General features: G+C 35.6%; 1 long non-coding RNA gene across 2 annotated transcripts; it reads right to left on the bottom strand.

The window, feature by feature from the left end:
* Positions 1-1,441: 1,441 nt before the first annotated feature.
* Positions 1,442-6,477, bottom strand: LOC145687625 (uncharacterized). 2 transcript variants are annotated; one of them, XR_014131688.1, is made up of 2 exons: positions 6,367-6,477; positions 1,442-2,413 (listed from the first exon to the last, which is right to left on the bottom strand). It is a non-coding gene; the product is annotated as an uncharacterized LOC145687625 (long non-coding RNA). The 2 variants fall into 2 exon arrangements; XR_014131687.1 differs by lacking the exon at positions 6,367-6,477 and adding an exon at positions 5,711-6,348.
* Between the last annotated feature and the right edge of the window lie 1,283 nt (positions 6,478-7,760).

Raw genomic sequence — 7,760 nt, 5'->3', positions numbered from 1 at the left:
GCTGCTCTGATCAGGTTTTTCGCAGACTCTTCGATCCCACTAGGCCATTATGGAAATCAAGGTCATTCTCGTATAAGCTTGTGTTGTGGGTACAGACGAAACTTTGTCGCAACAATTTTCATATTTTGTAGCATTAATTATCACAATTTTCGCATTTATGTTGCATTTATTTTCTATATGTAGCACTTTTTTTTTCTTTTTAATTATGGAACTTGTAAGCAGTATATTTTTGGTAGTAAGGTGCATCTAATAGAAGAAAATGAGGATTTACCTTGATTAGGTGCACATTCTAACTAATGTACACTGACATATAGAAATTAATAAAACATTTAAACACCTCCTCTAACGTCACCCTTAGTAAAAGGATAACATGCACCAAAATATTACTAATTCTTTTTAAGTTTGTTCTGTCAGCAACAACCATATTATACTTGGAAAAGAATCTCTCGACATCAACACTTGAGACTGGCAACCATATTGAACGTAACGATCTGACAGCAAAAGACCTATGGTTAACTTTTAAACTGTTTAACAATGATACAATGTCAACTTCCTTATCCTCACTCGTTGAGAACTTCAATGACCTTACTTTTATTTTACATTCACGGTAAGCAACCAACAGATCATGAACATTTTCACCACAAAACACAGTCAAGGATTTAAACAACAGTTAAGTTTTGTTGATGCCTACATCTTTATGAAGCAAAATAGTTTGTGGATCAAATAACTCGCAGAGCTTTCTCGTAAATGCAACGTTTTTTTTTAAAGTTAAATAAAATTGGAAAAGCGCCTTTTAGTTATCATAAGCAATAATCAACAAGAACTTAATTTTTTTTCGTTTTCATTCGCATTTATCGCAAGTAATGTCGAATTTCGCAAAAAAAAAAAAAAAAAAAATCTCGATAATATAAACGTGATTTCTGGCTCTGAAACGAAAAGTTTGAGGTTTCCTGAAACACATGCATATTTTTTAACGTTTCACACATATCGCATTAACGAGAAAGGTTCGTCTCTAGTTATGGGTAACATTTTGTTTTTAATTTTACAATATTAGTTTTCAAATAACACACACAAATAAAATAATAATAATTACTAGACATCGGATTTTTATGCACTCAAAATTCATGAAATATGCATACAACTATGCTGTTAAATGTGTTAAAGTATGCACTAACAATGTAATAAAAGAGAGGACTTTCAAACATGCAGCAAAGCAGTAACAAAGGTTTGTAGGTGAAATGTAACACCAAAGGTGTACTTTATCTTTCAGGGACTTTTCTTTAGAATTTGCTTTTATGACAGTTACAATTTTTACACCCCCTAACATTTTAAAATACACACAAATTATGAGATTAAAATAAACACAGTGAAATGAGAACACGATATTTAGTTTTCGTTCACATTTTTATTTCAGAGTGTGTTTACTTTATACGAAATAATGTGAAGCTCACTTTTCTACACGTTTCCACTGTACTAAAGAATCGCTTTTGAGTATTTACTCCTTTCCGTAATTAGCCTTACAATATATCACAAGACGCTCTTCTTCATTGTTTTGGTGTCAGTTTGTGACATTTGTAACGAGAAAATTGTGAATGCAAGGGACGTGTTAATGCACGCATTGTCCTGCTGACATAACACCTTTACTCGTAGCATTCTTGGCCTTTTAATTCTGATTTCCCCACACAAACATCACAGAAGGGTGCCGTAGTATTCAGAATTGACAATCTTTCCCTTTTCCAATAAATCAATCAGGATAATGCCCATAACATCCCAAGAAATTGATGCCATAATCTTCTTTGCCTACAAAACTTGTATGACTTCCTTTGGGACAGGAGATCCAGGTCGTTTCCATTGATTCGATTGTTGTTTTGATTCCGTTGTATGAAGGTGTACCTGTGTCTCGTCCATAGTCACAAATCTGCCAATAAATTCCTCCGGATCACTTTCAAACAATTCCAAGTAGTCATGGAAAAGGGTGAGTCGATTGCGTTTGTGTCCAGCTGAAGGTAACTTGGGTACCCATCTCATGGACACCTTAGAATACGCTAATTCGTTTACGATAATCTTTTGTGCTCTCTCAAAGAAAATACCCACAGTCCCAGCCATCTTTAGGATTTTGATTATGCGGTTATTCAAAATCAGGTCGCAAATTTTATTGACATTTTCTGTAGGGGTCGACGTTGAAGGCGTGCCATCTTCAATACTGTTTCTGCCACGCTTAAATTCAGCTACCTACTTCTTCACCATGGAATAAGAGGGGGAGGAGTATCCTAGTGTATCTACCATGTGCACATGAATTTTCTGCTGTGTTAAGCCTTTATCACAGGCACTTAATGACAGTTCGATGCTCGATTTTATCAATGTCAGAAATTTCCGTCACTTCCGCCGTCATAGCGCCTTATAAACTCCTCACCTGAAACAACAGAGAAATGAAATTATACACGGTATATATACAGTACGTTCCATGAATAACACTAAGGCCCGTCTCTTGAAGACACCAAGGCAGATAGAAACATGAAACTATGTGTAACCTTCAAGGGACATAAAAGACAACATTATGCTATGGAGAACTCTCCATGAGGCGCGCTCAAGGGGGTTAGGGGGGTAACTGCAAAATTTTAAATAGCAACCCCCACCGTGTGGTACCTCATTTGAAATATAATCACGTGTAGAGATCAATTTTGGGAACTAAATATCGCTAGCCTGTCCCTATCCAAAATGGCGGCCATCCGTAAGTACGGTCGAAGTACGTTCCACGCATAACACTAAGGCCCCTCTCCTGAAGAAACCAAGGCAGATAGAAACATGAAACTTTTCGTATACTTCAAGGGACAAAAAAGGCAACATTATGCTGATAAGTAGAATCCCCCAAGAGGGGAAGTTAATGGAGTTACGGGGGGCAACTATACAATTTTAAATAGCAACCTCCATTGTGTGGTACCTCGTTTGAAAGCTAATGACGTGTACAGACCAGTTCTGGAAAGTAATTGTCGCTATCATGTCTCTATCCATCATGGCGGCCATCCGTAAGTACGGTAGAAGTACTCGTAGTTACCCCTCGTAGCCCCCTTAGGCTCCCCTCATGAGGAATTTTCCTTATCAGCATAATGTTGTCTTTTGTATCCCTTCGATGTTACAAAAGGTTTCATGCTTCTATATATACTGTGTATAATTTCATTTCTCTGTTGTTTCAGGTGAGGAGTTTATAAGGCGCTAGTTAAACTATAATCATGCCTGTAGTTTTGTGTTGTTGCGAAACATGGCCGCTTACTCTAAGGGAAGAACATAGACTCAAAGTATTTGAGAATAAGATCCTGAGACGAATATTTGGACCCAAGAGAAACGGGAATGGGGAATGGCGGAAATTTCATAACAAGGAGCTGCATAATTTATACAGTTTACCAAGCATTGTTAGAGTCACCAAGTCTAGGAGGCTTAGGCGGGCAGGTCATGTAGCTAGGATGGAAGAAAGTAGAAATATTTTCAAAGTCTTGACTGGAAAATCAGTCTGGAAATGACCATTAGTAAGGACTAGGCGCAGATGGGAGGACAATATTAAGATGGATCTCGCAGAAATAGGAATACAAAGTAGAAACTGGATCCAATTGGCTAAGGATAGAAGTGAGTGGAGAGGTTTTGTGAACGCGGCATTGAACCTCCGGGTTCCATAGGCCATAGAGTTATATATCCCTTTCCATCCGAACGTGGTGGTAGCTTTTCTGATTGCACAAGCGAGAATTTTTCATTTTTTACGCTCAATACGGCTTCAAAACAGGCAGAATTGTGCGGGCCCACTTTCTCAGAACCTACGATGGACCCACGCATTGTTTTAATAAATATGTTCTATACATGTTTCATGTAGTATGGAAAAATGGTTTCATGAAAATAATCTAAGAATTTCTACTCCCGTGCGGAAAGGGATATATATATATATATATATATATATATATATATATATATATATATATATATATATATATATAGAGAGAGAGAGAGAGAGAGAGAGAGAGAGAGATGAACATGAGAATTGGATAGAAAGTCTTAGCTAAAAATATTCAAAGACGTGACCCAAAGTTTTTGACATTTCCATTTTCTATTTTTTCCTCTGCATTGAAAGCTACGTTGTCTGTTTTTTATGATTGCCTTACGGAACGACGGCTGAAAACTTTGAAATGAATTTTCAAACAAGCTTAGAGCATACCAAACTAACATTTTCCAAACATTAAAAAAAAAAAAAAAATGTGAGCGAAACTTGTGATAAGTGAGGTATACAAGAAACTGGGTATGAGAACTGGGATATACGACAAGAAACAAGACACATTAAAAACGTTATAGACCCTATAATGCTTTCCTTAAATCGAAACTAGAATCCGCTGCAGAAATCTGGAACCCTGCAAGTTAAAAATATAGCCGCAGAACAGAAATGATACAATTAAAATTCACAAGGTACTTAGTTTTCAAGGAAACAGGCATATATCCTAAATTTGAAACATATGAGTGTTTAATTAAATAAATGAACATTGTATCACTCGACAGCAGAAGAAAAGTTCGGTTACTCTGCCTTCAATATAGAATTTCAAACAAGATCCAAGTGTCGCAATTACTTTAATTTCTGAAATTTAAAGTTCCCAACGTTAGAAGACGTACAAAAACTGGCTTATTTCACGGTAGAACATTGAAAACAAATATAATGAAAAGCTCACCTATTTGGAGATGTGTGACCTCTACATAAAACTTTGTTTGGTTGATCCAAATATTGATATATTCGGAATGTCCTTCACTAAGTTTTATAAAGCAGTAATTTTTTAAAGTGCCAGAATCAATGATTAACCAGTAATTAAAATTATCACTTGTCTGTTTATTCTACTGTTATTATGTTATATGTTTTTTGTGAATACTGTAAACGGGTATCTTTACCTGTAGTGTTCGTCCCTCTAAATCAGCGTTTCCCAACCGGTGTGCCGCGAATGGGTCGCTGGTGTGCCGCGAGGAAATCGAAACAAAATTATTAATTCTATAGGAATCAAATTGGAAGACATAGAGAAAAAGGTATATTTGTATTTCACATTATTACTATGAATCTAAAATTTAAAGTTTCTTACTGTCTTACTTTTCTGTAGAACATTTTTAATTTTCTGTAAAACATTTTTCTGTACATTTCTAATTTTGAAAAAAAGTATTTTTATCATTGTTATGGCCGTTATTGCTGCTTTATTGTTGCAGACTATTTCGTAACTTGAAATTTTAAAATATTATTCAATCCTTCCGGCAAAGTAAACATGCATACGAATTACTTACATGTTGTGTTTTAAAAGTAAAAGAGATTCGTTTGTTCGTTCGTTATTTAGTACTCCTCCTTAATGAAAGGTTGGATACAGTTTTCGAAAAAGAAAGTGTATTTTTAACAACTTGAGCCCTATATCTGATTGCAGTTGTTTACTATTTTTAATTAAAATGAAAAATAAGTATAATGATTTACCACGGGGAAAAAACAGTGATCGAACTTTCTTCTCTGTGAGAAGGATGTCAGTAATCAGAAAAAAAATACTACAGTATTTTATATTTTGAAATAATAATAATAATAATAATAATAATAATAATAATAATAATAATAATATGTGTGCCGCGAGAATTCAAGTTACCCTGAAGTGTGCCGCAAGTTGAAAAAGGTTGGGAAACGCTGCTCTAAATAAATAAATAAAATAAATACCTTGAATAAAATTTGCAAATCCACCGAAGGAAACATATTGTGTCTGTACGGTAGCCCTCCATTCTCGTAAGAGTGACGCACACATGCAGATCAGGCTGTACTCTACTTGTAACTCAGACATTCACTTGACTTTTTCTTCTGCATTTCTTTCCCTCTTAGGCTTTCACAATGTTCCTGAAGAGCTCATGTGAATATACCGTTTATCGGTGCCCACGGGGTAATTTTACAATACTGTGTCACCGACACGAAATTTGACAAACCAACGAAGAAGGGAGCGTTCATTCATTCCTGGTACTTAATCATTTATTTCTTTTCGGTTTGTTGTGCACAAATTTCTACTTTTAAATGCCCAAAGAAAAAAAATCACTAGCAATTATGTGTTCATGCTGCACTTCCATACAGTCCTGTTCAACAATGCACTGTTTGGGTAACACAGGCTGTTTCTGCACGTATACTGAGTTTATGACGTTTCGTGCGTGATGTTAGATAATTTCTGTGCTGTGTTGCTCTGGTGAGTTTCCCACCAGACGTGAATGTGGGCACTTTATTCGCACCAACCTAATACATCTTGCATCCTACCACAATACTATAGTTAAACAATATTAAATGTAAAGAATTAATCATAATTTGTGGCTATATGTCATTGAATATTGTACCTGTATTGTATATCAGTGATCGCCAAGCCATCGATGGCAAGCTCCAAGTAGCTTGCGGGAACTTTTTCGGTGGATCGCGTTAACGTTCCGGTTGACTAACCTTGATTCCTCCACTGAACTGACTTTAATGACAGGGGGCGCTGATAACAACAACTGCTTGTTTCTCCCGCGCAACTGCCATTGTTAGCCTAATCTCACAGTTGATTGTATACGTGTGGGGTTTCCCACGTTATGTTTTTCATGTGTATATTAGACATTTGCTAACTTGGATAGTTTAATTTCATATTTACTGATAATGTAAGTTTACAGATAATAAATAAATGTAAGTTGTTTTTTTTTTTTTTTAAAAAAAAAGAAGTTGGTAGTTCGTTTGACTGGTAGCTCAAAGTAGGATTTGAAAACAATATTGTAACTCAACTCTAAGTTTGGCGACCACTGCTGTATACTATCTCCAATGGGAATGGACATCATCTCAGTAGACGCACGACATCTTTATTATATTGTCTTTAGTATCATTCATGCATGAACTTCATAATGACAGCAGTGTTAATTTTCGTTATTTTTATTTCCAGTTGAAAATGGAAGAAAAAACTTCTCTATTGACAGAATTCAAGCAGACAGGTGCAAATCTTGTATATCTGCTGAAGGCCGCTAAAGTCTCACACTAGCATCGTGGTTAACCGTAGAAGGCTCTTAAAAGAGAGAGGTAGATGGTCAGTTTGTTTTTAGAGCATGACTGTATATATACATACATGCGTATGTGTAGACTATTTTATGTTTAAGTTTGATATTCCTTATTTCATCTTTATAGGTTTTACAGTCGACAGCGGTAGCCAATGAGTACTTTTCTATGCGCTCCACGGGAAAGAAGCCGTTTTTCTTATTCCCTTTGTCATAACATGTAAGCTTTGTATCTAGGCAATGAAAGACTTTAGAAGAACACTACAAAAATATTCAAAATACAAAAATTTTGCAATGAAAGTTCTGCCATTAAAATTATTTTTTATCGTGATAACCATCAAAATAAGCAAAATTGGTGAAAAAATCAGAAAGCGTTACGTAACCAAGGAGGGAGGGGTTCAGCCTTGCATTACAAAGTGTGACAAGGAAGAAGGAGGGGGTAAAATTGATCAAGAACAGCGTTACGTAATATGTGAACGGCCCTAATGCCTATTACGTGTGCTACCTATCTGCAACACGTTTTTGAATTAATCCAATGTCTTTATTAGTTCTCGAGATATGTACCTTCGAAGCAATGTGTACAAAGTAAAATCGTGTTTTCATCGATATCTCGATCGATTGCTTGTCATGACCAATACTATAATTCCTCAAAATATGGCACTTTTCTGGTGGGACACCCTGTATATATATATATATATATATATATATATATA

This window comes from Thermobia domestica, chromosome 6, assembly GCF_964235325.1.
Source record: "Thermobia domestica chromosome 6, izTheDome1.hap1.1, whole genome shotgun sequence".
Classification (NCBI taxonomy): Eukaryota; Metazoa; Arthropoda; class Insecta; order Zygentoma; family Lepismatidae; genus Thermobia; species Thermobia domestica.
This window is presented reverse-complemented; position numbering and strand designations above follow the sequence as displayed.